Source organism: Lepisma saccharinum, chromosome 1, assembly GCF_977018435.1.
Source record: "Lepisma saccharinum chromosome 1, izLepSacc3.1, whole genome shotgun sequence".
NCBI lineage: Eukaryota > Metazoa > Arthropoda > Insecta > Zygentoma > Lepismatidae > Lepisma > Lepisma saccharinum.
Genome location: NC_139229.1, coordinates 16,152,631 through 16,166,081, shown reverse-complemented (window position 1 = coordinate 16,166,081; position 13,451 = coordinate 16,152,631). Strand labels below are relative to the sequence as shown.

General features: G+C 40.1%; 2 non-coding genes across 2 annotated transcripts; one reads left to right on the top strand and one right to left on the bottom strand.

Annotated features, from left to right (window-relative positions):
- Nucleotides 1-5,992: 5,992 nt before the first annotated feature.
- Nucleotides 5,993-6,076, bottom strand: TRNAL-CAG (transfer RNA leucine (anticodon CAG)). Its single transcript has one exon. It is a non-coding gene; the product is annotated as a tRNA-Leu (tRNA).
- A 4,036-nt stretch (nucleotides 6,077-10,112) lies between these two features.
- On the top strand, nucleotides 10,113-10,184 carry TRNAP-UGG (transfer RNA proline (anticodon UGG)). The gene has a single exon. It is a non-coding gene; the product is annotated as a tRNA-Pro (tRNA).
- The last annotated feature ends 3,267 nt before the right edge of the window (nucleotides 10,185-13,451 follow it).

The following is a 13,451-nucleotide window of genomic DNA, read 5'->3' as shown; positions in this document are numbered from 1 at the left end:
GATTTTATTTAAGTCATAATATTAGCTTACAGAGGAAAAAAACATTTACAATCGTATTAGAAAACCCTCTTATATCTATCTTATTTTTATACTGAGATTAGCTAGTGCCATAGGATCCTACGTAATTGGTGACACATCTGGTATCTCTGCTTCTATTGGCATTAGAGTTGAGACTTGCCAATATGCTTGTTACAAGAAGAATGTTAAGCCAAACATTAGAATGCTCACAAAGGCAAAATTTAGTGTATAAAAAATATACACTAAAAACGTAAGGTTTCCACCCTCTGACAGGGTCTTCTTCAGACGAAGATTCACAATAAATTCAATTTTATTTATTGTGAATCTTCGTCTGAAGAAGAAAGACCCGGTTAGAGCGTGGAAACTACATTATTAGTGATTAGTGTATATTTGTTATACAATAAATGTTGCTTTGGTCAGCATTCTAATGTTTGATTACAAGCAGAAGTATCAGTTACTATTCCGGTGGAAGTCAAATGTGATTTAAAAAAAGAGGTAGGTCGTGTCTTTACAAAAGTCAATTTTGTATTTTTTTGTTTCTTACAAAGGTAGAAGAAAACGAATAAAGTTCATAAGTTTGACTTCTTCGAACCAAATTAGAATATACAAGTGTAGTCTGGTCACCTTACACGTAATGTAATAGCAAAAAGATAGAAAGAATTCAGAAGAAATTTGTTCGTTACCTGTATTACAAAAAATACAAAAGATCATCTTTTGAGGATCATGTATCATATAAACAACTACTCAGTGAATTCAATGTTACACCTTTGTACAAAAGGAGAGTGGTATCACATCAATTATTTTTATATAAGTTAGTTAACGGGCTAGTCGACAATCCAAGGCTCCTCCAAACATTACATTTTAATGCTAAGAAGGACATGTTACGGTGCCTTTTTATTACGACAAATCCCACTCAACGGTGCACAAGAATTCGCCCATTCTAGGACTATGTATTAAACACAATGAGAAAGACAGAATCGGTGGAGACTTGGATTTTGCTATGCCATTCAAGCAGTTCCTGTATGTCCTTCAAATAACATTATCAACAATTAAACTCCTAAACAATTGAATCGGCAGGTTTAAGAAGGGAATGAAGACGAAAAAATTGTCTCTTGTACTCGACATCATCGGAAAGCGTCTCTCTACACGTGAGTGTGAAGAAAGATATAAAAAGCAGGCCCTAGAGGAGGATAAACGTAAGGTGTAAAGAGGAAATGAATCCCTACCACTTATACAGTTCTTTTTGATTTCCCACAAATTTTATTTTTGGAACTATTCCCTTTTTAAACCTGCAGATTCAATGTTTCTGTGAACATGGGTACGTTTGTAAATATAATTATGCCCGCATGTGTGTTTTGTTTATATATGAGTATATAGTACATGTGCATAGTTATGAATGTCTACATATAGATATGTATCTTGTACTTTTGTAAATGTCATTCTTTGATTTATGTTTTGTATAAAATGTGTGCTACTATTCTTTACGAAATAATTAGTGTAGTTTTGCTCTCTATATTTTTTGTTTTGTATTTTTGAAATTGTATTTTTTTAATTGTTTATAATAAATGTAAGCCTATTGTAATTGAAGCCAAAGCTCTGTTATATAAATAAATAAATAAATAAGGAGAAAAATTAATGATTTGATATAATGCAGTGTGTTTGACAACTTGCGCGAACCTAAATTTGATCACTTATAACAGGAAAACTGCAATTTGTCTTTTCATCATTACAAAGCTCACGCAATTCAGGAAATTCTGTTCAATTAATGAATCAGTTTTATTTTTTCACTGTAGAAACAGATAAAAAATTGTAATCATAATTCGGAGTTTTGTGGCTGGAGCCATCTATGGTTTTCTGCCAATGATCATGTGAAGAGAACATGGTATGGGAATCCTGATATTGTAAAAATGAAAAGTGAGATTTTAGCTGCATATAATCATTCAACACAAGCAGTTCAGAATTTTGTCTTCAGATGCTGGGAATCGTGTACCCATATACTGATCATACATTTTCTGTAACTTATACCCTGTTCCGGATATCTCTGGAGCAAGAACGGCCCTGCTCCAGAGATAAATGGGATAGGGTATAGATCCCTTACCAACAACTAAAACTATACTATCTTCAAGGATAAAATCTCCAGACCGAAACGACAAGCGGCAAGCGACACGGAGATTTCACACCGCAAGTGACAAACGACATGGGCTCCTTCAGCCTAAAGCAAAACATTAACGCGCATGCGCGAGGAACAGACCGAGGCGACACGATTGACAAAATGTACCACATGTGGAGATTGTCATGCCGCATCGGTTCGGAAAGTTTATTTCTGATGTTCGGTTTCCAACCGACACGTGTTTCTTGTCGTGTGTCGCTTCGGTCTGACCCCGGAAAGGCCAATTTCTTCCTCACCTTTCCAAAAATTCTCGGAACGCTACTGTTACTTTCACACATTTCGTAACACCATAACTTCTCCATTCCGTTCTTAAATGTAGATCCGACCCATAAGCTTTAACGATCCTATGCTTCTTTGTTTTACTTATGCGTAATGGCGTCATACCATGCTGGAATATTCGTGACAAAATCTGTTGCCACGCTACTTCGTTTCCTTTCTGACACAGCGATCGAACGCGAGATATTTTCTGTTCGGAGGGATCTCTCGCATTCTGCGTCATAGCCATTAACCGAGGTAAGATTTTTCGGTAGTCACGAACGCCGGAAATGTCCAGAGCGGAGATTGCTGACTTTGATGCTTTTAAAGGGCGTCACTCTCTCGAGCTGCGACACTAAAGATTCTATCACGTCCAATGAACTAGCTCGCGCTGTGTTTGGTCAAGAACCTTAGGCTTCTTCGTACAAGGCTCGATAGCAGATTGTGTCAAAGTAGACTTTCTTCGTACCGCTTAGTGTATATTGGTCAAATTAAGGATTGGTTGATTTATTCATTTTCTCTTTTCTGAAAAGTTATTGTCTTTTCCAATTATTTTTCTACTCACTTCCCTGTTCCCTCATTTCATCTCTTCTCCTCTCGTAACCATTCTCTCATCCTATATCTTCACTTCTCTTCTCTTTTTCCAACTCTTCTCTTCTTTTCGCAACTAATCTCAATTCTCATTTCCCATGTCTTCACTTCTCTACGTCGCCTGATAATGTTCGCATGAGCACATGAACACTCGTGTACATGTCTTAAATTACGTACATATTAAATGCACACACACATACGTATATTTATTCGAAAGAATACTAAGTACGAGTATATACACACAATTTACTCTGACACGACTTCTTTCACGTCTGATAACTTCTCTAGATAGTTGGTAACCCTGACTCCAACGGTGTTCCACGGAGGGCGTTGAACACAATTGCTGTGCGTGTTGCATAGAGCTGACAGGTAAGAAGCTGTTGGTCACTATACCCCGAAGATGTTCACTTCGCTGTGCGAACACTAATGCAAGCGGAAATACTTCTTACATTCGGCACCAGAGTGCAGCATGTACAAGGCATGTCTAGGGGGACTCGAAAATGTCTGTTCTACATAGTTGGAAACTTTAGCGAGAATACGCTAAACCTGGCAGATTTTAAGGGGGAGAGGGACAATTGCCCCTAGGTCCTTCTTGCATTACTTCACATATATCGTGATTTGGGGAGGGGAAATTGTTGAAAATAAATTGAACTATTATTCTCACTTTTTCAATTGAAGATGAAGCTACAAGGAAGAGGAGCAAATCTGCATTCAGTACAAGAACATTATTGTGAACACTCGTATGCGAACCGCACGCGACGCCACTACTTCTCTATTTTCTTCTTCTCCTTACACAATTCTCCTCATCCAATCCCTTCACCTCTCTTTTCCCTTCTGTCCTCTCCTCTCATCGCCCCACTTCTCGCAACTATTGTCATCTACCATCGCATCTCTTCCTTTCTGTATTCTCTTCTTCTCTCTACTTTTCTCATCTCTTCTCTTCTTGCAACTAATCTCTCTTCTCCCTTCTCGTGTCTCCATTTCTATATTTCCTTTTTAACTTTCTTTCTCTCTTCTTCCATTTCTTAGCTCATCTCATCTCAGGGCCTTCCGATGGCGTAGTAGCAACGTCGTTATCAAGGGGTCCAGGTTTCTATACCCGGTGGAGGCACAAAGCAGCCTCGATCCATCCCTTCACTTCTCTTTTCTCATCTCTCCTGTTCTCTTATATCCCCTTACCTAATATCACAACTATAAATTCTTCTCCCCTTGAATCTCTTCACTTCTCTACTTCCATCTACTCGGATTGCCCGGATATTTGAATTCTCCGGCTATGCGTATTATCCAGATAACCGTTGCATCCGAAACGGATATCGGATAATTTGGAATCCGTTATCCAAATTTTGTGGCTAATCAAGACGATAAATATGAATAATGATGAGTTGAAACTGATGAATGGACACTCACAAAGCAACACCCATGCCAACGCCGGGACTCGAACCTCCAAGGATATTATCAATCATATATCAATAAAATGTAATAAATTAAATAGTGCAAGAACAGGTAGGTATCTGAAATTCCAATTCCATAATATCTTTCAAAATGTAAAATTTGCTGAGAGAGCTAAAACTTCACCATCTACTTTCCACGTGAATAAATAGCAGCAGAATTCGATCAACTTCCCTATGGATAAACTCATCGCTGGAAGTAGTACCGAAAAATCACGAGAGATGGCGCTAGAGCAGCATCAGCAGCGAACAGAGACATCTACGGAGAGAGTGTGAACTACGTGCTCTTCCTGATACCATTTTTGTCGGAACAAATTACGAAATATTTTATTACGTATCCACCTAGACAAAGTGAGAGAAGGTAAGCAAGATACACAGAAGTAGAAAGAAATGGGAAAGAGGAATGGACAAAAAGAGATGGAATCAGAATGGAATAAAGAGAGAAAAGAGAAAGTAGGAGAAATAAATAGAGACAGGGTGGGAAATAAGGAAGGCGTTCACTCGTCTTGAGATCGTTCTCTGCGGGACGGCGTAGGTTCGAATCCGGCTCTGGTCGGAATTTATTCGGCCTACGTATAGGGCCGTTGGCAACCCACCATCGTGAGGAAATTGGGAAGCTCCGAGTGAGTGAGCGTAACCCGGTCAAGAAGACCTACAATAACGGCTGGGGGTTCGTCGGGCTGATCACCCGTCACCCCAATACTGGTCTAAGACCTCCACGCTATAACAGGTGACGGAGGAACAGTGTGGGAGGGAGACCAGCAGTCGGTAGGTAAGCCAAGACCCTACAAAGGGCTGTAGCGCTGTGGGTTTAGTTTTAGTTTTAATATAATTATCTCCCACCCTGTCTCTATATTTTTCTCCTACGTTCTCTTTTCTCTCTTTATCCCTTTCTGATTCCATCTCTTTTTGTCAATTCCTCTTTCCCATTTCTTTCTACTTCTGTGTATCTTGCTTACCTTCTCTCACTTTGTCTTTTATAAACTTTCTTTCAATTTCTTCCTCTCTTCTTTCCTTGTCTCTCTCTTCCATTTCTCTCTCTCTCTCTCTCTCTCTCTGAAATCTTTTGTCAGACAGGTAACGTCGTCGCCTTGTAATCAAAGGTTCCCAGGTTCGATACCCGGTGGAGATACAGGGCGCAGTGGTTCGGATCCCACCTTAAATTGTAGATTGACACTTTTGGCTAATCGCGAAGATGATGAGTGATGATATGATGAAATTAATGATTGAACATTCACAAGTAGCACACATACCCAGTCCGGGATTCGAACCCGGGACCAATGGCTTCTACAGGCTATCAGCAGATTCCGGATTCTAGCACCAGACATCACCACGAGATTCCAGCGTTCAATAAAAAGTCTAAACATTCTGATTTTCTTTAACTTAACTGGTTGACACGGGTAAAAATCCCACAAAGATATTCATAAAATAACCAACCGAAGGAGAGAATTCCATTAAAATTTTGTAGGTGTAGATGCAGGAACCAAATTTTTAGACGAAAAAAAAATTTTGTCAGGAGTGGGATTCGAACCCACGCCCGGAAGACCGGACTGCGACCTGAACGCAGCGCCTTGGACCGCTCGGCCATCCTGACTCAATGGATACTATTCTCTAAAATGGCTAACAACGTTGCGGTACTTCCCCGCTCGGCATTTTCCCCATGTTCATTTGAAATCAATGATTTCCGTTACAAGTCTTGATAACTTAATTCCTTTTAAACCGCATTTCTCGTTATATTCTGCGTATCTGCAACCACATATAAGAAAGTAATATTCCCTGTTATTCAGACCCGCAGCCAGGAATTCTTTGCAGGGGGGAGGGCGAAGTCAATCCTAGAGGGGGCCATTTTTTAATATACGGTGTCGCATTGGCTGATATAACAGGATACATAGAGGCAGTTGCCCCCTCCCCCAAAAGAGATAACAGAAAAGGGATGATATCTTGAAACTCCAACGAACAAAAAAAAACTTCGAGCAACATCAAATAGCAACATTTCGATAATGAGCTTTCCAGATTGCCAAAGAATATAAAGTTTAACATAAATAGGCTAATAGGGACTGTATCGGGAGTGAGACCGGCAGTCGGTAGGTATGCCTATGCCCTTCATGGGCTGTTGCGCGACGGATTTTTTTTATTTTATTTTAATATTAATAGACAATTACTTTGTACCAACAGCTTTGGGCATCTCTGCAGAACTGATTAAGGGAGCCTTTTATAAATCATGCTTCATAATGATTCCCTCTAGTTTCCAGTATGCAAGATATTTACGCACAAAGGAATCTAACGAGAATCCAACAACGCCATTGTGTTGTGTTATGGAAGAAAAATCGAATTAATTAAATAATAATGGTTACATATTATCTACACTTTGATGAATTGTGTAAAAATTTGTAATACATTTTTTTGTACTTGCTAAAACATTAAAACATGGGTTACTTAGACTCTATTTCCTTCAAAGGGGAGACTCTTGAATCACTACAGACAATGTTTGTCTACTGGTTATCTACTGGTTATGTTAACCATTTTGCAAAATATTGTGTGAATTATAGGTGAAATACATGTGTTTGACACCTGAAAAACAAATACTTTTGCAAATAATTTTACGGGCGCCATGGCATTCTCTTTAACATTTTTCTTTCATATAGATTGTTTGGCTCGCATGGCCGACTCCCGCCGCCTCATAACTATGGCTCTGAACTTGGTCTATAAGAGCAGAAGGCATTGCGAGCGGAGCGAGCAAGAAAATTTTACAAAATGTACTTTTACTTGTATAAAATTTGTAATCGAGGAGGGGGGCAATTGCCCCTCTGTGCCCCTTGCAAGTGCCCTTGGTCGTCTGGAAGAAAAATGCAAGGAACACGTGAAAACTAATTCCATCATGAGTATCCCATTGTCCTGCTATTCTTCGATTCTCCTAGTCTTGTTTTTTTTACTTCAATGTTTGCTTCCCCTAGAATGGACTTCCATCCAAGTTCGGGGGGGAGGACAATGTCCCCTGCCCCCATGTGGTTGCAGCACTTTATGAGTGTCTCTTCATCAATTTCACGTCATCACTCATTGCTGCGATTAGCTAGAAGTGGCAGAAAAACAACGCTAAGTAACAAAAATCAAATATCCATTCCCTCTCTCTAACACATGAATCATTATTACCAAAAGGTAGACTTGGGAAACAGAAATTTAAGCAGTTCCAAGTAACACATCCAAGAAAAATATCCGACCACATTAGGCACCTTTAATACAAGACTACCGTACTCAAAATGTCACAACTGTTCTAGATACTGAAAATTGCGAAATCATTTCCCGAAGTCTGAATGTGGAAGGGAATTTCCCACCCAATCCTGATACGACATTATACGGAATCCCATACACCCTAATAAATCACAAAATCAATAAGTGTCTTTGTTATGATGCTAGAGTAACATATGATATAATTTTAAAGATTAGTGTGAATTCCAGGTAGGAATTCACAGGGGGGGGGCAAAGCAGGCTCTCAGGGGGGGGGGCAGTTGCCCCCTCTGCTCCCCTCTAGCTACGGGCCTGCTGTTATTTTGCGTACTGTTTATAGAACGGTGCAACCAGTGGCGGTGATTTGGGTTGGGCGTAGGGGAAGCTGCCTGTCCTTGCCGACTCCCAGTTTTGGCACCCAATCGCCGCTACTGGGTGTAAATATTGGTGAATTTAGTCGGAGGGGTACAGCGGGTATGGTACCCCAAAAAGAGATGCCTAAGTATTGTATTATAAATATTGCTTGTACAAAGAAAAGTTCCAGCAATGGAAATGAAATCCCCAAACAAGGGTGCCCGGAGAGGGGGGAGCATGGGGCATTTACTCTTCCTGGAATAGCTAGAAAGAATTAAAACAATTAAAATTTTGAAATTGTAGCGTTAAAATAGAGTCGAGGGTAGCCGTGAAAGACAGCTTATAAAGTGATTATGCTGTAGATCCTGGGGCTGGAGATGCTTTAGTAGAGATAATTCTATTAACAGAGGGAAAGCATCACCCCCCACGTTTCACCAATTTCAAGCACTGCTGCCCCACCTCCCTCTGGACGGCAGTGCTCATGAACAGGAGTTTATCGAGAATTCTATATCTGAGGAGTTGCAAAGTTAAATTTAGAACCAAAAAATGACCAAATTTGGATCTTTCTGAAATATTTTAGACGGATTTTTGAGCGATGTTGGAGTGTGTGAATAAATCACGGTTCAGGAATATCCTTTCCCAAACTGAAAATAGCACTGCATCCATTAGCGAATTAAATGTGCCGTCATCGGCGTACGCAGGGAGGAGCTGATAGTGGTGCTAACACCCTTCGGAAATTTTGACAAAATCAAAATTCTCAAGAGAAAACAGCAAAGAACTCGGGAAAGCCAAAGATGGTAAATTGAACAGCTTTTAAAGCCTAAGTTAAAAAATCGTCATTACGAAATATTTTATCGCCCGCCCCTATATAATATACACCTTTAGAATTTCAGCCCCGTCAGAAAAAAAATAATGTAATAAATTTCCACAATTAAGGAAATTCACCGAGAAAGGAGTTAGATCCAATTGAAGAAAAATAAAGTTGCTTGTTAATTCGAACAAGTGTTCTCGTGTTACCTTAATCCTTTGCGCAACAGTCCTGAAGGCCCTTGGCTTACCTACCGACTGCCGGTCTCCCTCCCACGCTTTCCTTCGTCACCTCTAAGCGTGGAGATCTGCAACCAGTATTGGAATAGTCGGGGGGTCAGCCCGACGTATCCCCAGCCGTTATAGTAGGTCTCCGTGACCGGATTACGCTCACTCACTCGGAGCTCCCCAATTTGCTCTGGTCGGAATTTATTCGGCCTACGTATAGGGCCGGTGGCAAGCCACCATCGTGAGGAAATTGGGGAAGATGCGAGAAATACAAACGTTAATGAGTTGACATTTAAATTTAAGTAGTGTAAGGGATGGATGACTTCCACATAAGTACCCAAATGTCAACTTTTTTTTATTAACAGTTCGACTGAACTTTGTCATCTTAATCTCTCTTCCACGTAATACATCCTGGGCATCATTTTGCAGACTAACGAGGCTTTGCCGCCTGGGCTCACAGCCAGTTGCGTAGTTCATAGGTATTTGTGCTCATCTCATCTTATCACAATTCACTCCCATCGTCGTGATTAGCCAAAAGTGGCAGAAAAGCGAAAGAAATTAAACCTGTGTATAGGGCCGGTAGCAATCCACCATCGTGAGGAAATTGGGGAGCTTCGAATGAACAAGCGTAGCCTACTCCAGTCGCGGAGACCTACTATAACGGTTGGGGATACGTCAGGTTGACCCCCCCCCCCCCAACTATTCCAATCCTGGTTTAAATTAGAGGTGACGAAGGAAAGCGTGGGAGGGAGGCCAAGGCCCTTCATGGGCTGTAGCGCAAAGGATTATTATTAAAGTTTTATCAATGGCCTGACACTCTACAAAAATTTCTGTCCCCCATTTTTTTTACTAATATATTAATATATTAAACAGTAGGATTTTATTTATGTTATGAAAGTTACATGGAAGTACTATTAAAAATACAAAACCCAAAGCTGTTTATCGATCGAACTGTCAAGAACGTGCGCACCCTGGTTTCTATTTTACGCCACCCTTCTCGCCAGGAACCCAACCCTGGCTCAGTGGTCTAGGGGTATGATTCCTGCTTTGGGTGCAGGAGGTCCCGGGTTCAAATCCCGGCTGAGCCCGCTTTTTACAGAAGCGCGATTTTTCGCAATTCGTCCTGCCTTGATAAGCACGCAACAGTTAGAAATGATAAGAACGTGCGTGTGTACGGAACAACACGAAAAACGTACGCAGTACCTAACACATGCAGCTGAATTTGGGGTATAATTGTGTCATTTTCTGTGAACAAGTCGGAGTGGCTAGCGCAGCGGGTTACGACGCCAGAGGTCTCGAGTTTGAATCTCAGCATAGGCATAGATGTTCTTTGTGAGTGTCCCTTCATCATCACCACTCATCCTCAGCTTCGCGATTTGCTAAAAGTGGCAGAAAAGCGAAGTAAAATAAGCGAAATCAATCAATTCTGTGTATACGTTCATCGTAATTGAAATATAAATTCCAATAAGAAATTCTCATGTGAAACCTGTTATCATTTTTGTAATGCGGAATTTCAGTATAGCGAAGGTGATTTGGACAAATACTGGAATGTTTTTGTGTGGAATGTAATGTAGATGTTTTATAAAACGAATATAAAGGGCTGGCCCCTGTGGCGGAGTGGTTAGCACATCGCGCTATGACGCTAGGGGTCCTGGGTTCGAATCCTGGCCTGGACATGGATGTTTGTGAGTGTTTATTCATCAATTTCATCACTCATCCCCATCTTCGCAAATTAGCCAAAAGTGACACAAAAGGCGAAGTAAAATAAAGCAAATCAAACAAATCGAATATAAAGGAGTATGTACCTTAAATCGTTATGGGAATAACTGCAAAAGGAGGTAACCCCAAATAAATAAAGAAAATACTAAAAATATTACAGATTACTCAACCAGAGAGACAGTAATTTATCCAGACACCACCAACAGCCCTCGGGGGACCCCTGCCAAAATTTCCTCAACACACTAATCTCCATCCTCTGTAAGAATGAAGTTAATGAAAACAAAACCACATGAATGTTTTAGAAATAGTTCCTTTCGTGTGTTATCTTGCCCATGAATACATTGGTATTAGCTGTACAGCTCCTAATATAACGTTGCACAACTTCAATATAGCAACTACATTGAGTATTATGGCTTTAACACGCGCACATCCTGCAAACGCGATAATGGTAATTGTTTCAAAAAAAAAAGTGTTGATGTATGTATAGTGACATGTTCAAACACATTTTCATGCATATGAAATCGCGAAGTAACGCGAATTTTTCATAAAATGCGAATTCTGGACTTTATCGCGAATTTCAGCACTTTCCTTCCTTAAAACACGAAAAATGCCGCGAAAATTCCTTGTGTTGTAGGCTTAAAATAATAAAATGTACAGTATTGACGTGTGTATAATGCACATTAAATAAAAATCCCGTCTCCACCCGCCAAAAAGAATATTTCCATAGCTTCAAGACAGGTGCAAATAGAGGTTTCCTATGATTTTTCACCTTCTATCGGAACATTTTGCATCACCGAGTACAGTGGTGCAGTTTTGGTGGAGATCGAGTGCGCATCTTCCGTCACACATAAGCCGTAACATAGGTACTTGTCAAAAATCGTTCCCAGCGTTTGAAACTGTCACGGACAGACGTATGCCATATGATCTACAAACTGAAATACTAGTTTAAAAGCAAAATGAGGGTATTATTTTAGGCCTATTTTGCAGAAAAGTGTGCTAAAATTAAAACGCGAATTTTAGGGAAAATAACACCGAAATATTAAGGTCCCTACCGATAGGGTGTGTCACAAGTCACGTGTACATATTTACATTAACTTTGCTCCGATTGACAAGTAGAAAATGCCACAGGCACATATAGATATACAGATAACGCCACTGTAACTAAATTCTGAGTTTGACTGCAATTCAATAGTGTTCCTTTCTATTATCTTTCGAAAGAGATAATGACAAGTCACGTTTAATCTCTCTTGGTATACTTTAGTAAACAAAATTTTAAAAAAATGGTCGAGAGATTCGTAGTTCTGGTAATAGTGTTTAAATAACTTTATTTCCAACAGCCTTTATTGAGGAACGTAATTCATAAATGCAATTAAAATGCAGGAATGGCATAATTTTAAAGTGCTAAATCATGAATATAAGTAACGTACATGTTGGAAATAAATTGTTTTGAACTGTAGCGTCATCTACTGTGTTCGCTAACTAGCTCCGAAGGACATGGGTGTCCGAAAAGGTGTGGACAAGGGTGGTCACGCCCCCATGAAAAGTAAATGTCAGCCTAAAAGTGAACATTTCACATATTGAATTTCATTTTAGTCTCAGTAATTTATGTTAATTGAGGACTAAAAGTGGTAAACGTTGTAAGTGCCAAAAGCGAAAGTGTTGGGAAATCGCATCGTTCCGCACATCAGCCCGTAAGAACGTGCACATTAGTGACCTCTTTACACGCCCTTTGAACTACTCAGAGGGCTACCAGCCACATTTCATGTTTACCACATTATAAAGCATGACACATTTCACAGTTTAACGTGGTAAACGGTGTTTGAATTATTGCGGAACTTACAGCGTTTACCAATTTTAGTATTTAATTATTATTAGGGACTTGCAGAAATATTATAACTTCAAACTGAAGGGATGTTTTTTAAAGGGCAATCTCTATTATGGGAGAAATATGCCTTGCCTTCCTCTTCCTGGAAAAAATCCTGAGGACGCTCATGCCAACGATTCGAATTTCCACCTTGTTTCTCATTTAATATGTAAAGAATTGGCTGATGTCTGTCTTATTATCCTTTTCTTTCCAGCATGCATGTCTGAGTTCGAACATCATACGATACTGGAAATTTCTTCCGCAAATACAGGTCGCAAGCTATAGCATTCTGATATTCTACAAGGTAAAGTGATCCCCTGTGCTTAGCACCACGCCCTGAAGGCGTATAGGGAGTAGCGCCTCACACTTTCTTGATCCTGTCGTGAGTGGGGGTGATGTGATCAGCAACACGTCCCTGACCGCCTTTACCCCCAGGAATTCAACGTTAGAAAAATTCCCGGATTTGAACCGGCCGGGGACCGAACCAGGGACCTTTAGCATGGTAGTCAGACGCGTTACCGACTGAGCCACCGCAGCCACTGTGATATTCTACAAGAATAATTATGCCAGAGCTCAGGCTAAACCGAATGCACTGTATTTTAGGACATGAAATCAAGTAAAATGAACACACTTTGTTGCACCTTTTCATGAGGTTAGCACATTTGTCCAATCTTTGATGCTTCAGCACCTTCTTTCTTCATTTTCTTTCATGTTTTGTTGCAAAAATTGGACAGAAAAATAAATGATTTTCACTATTCTTGAGCAGCTTCAT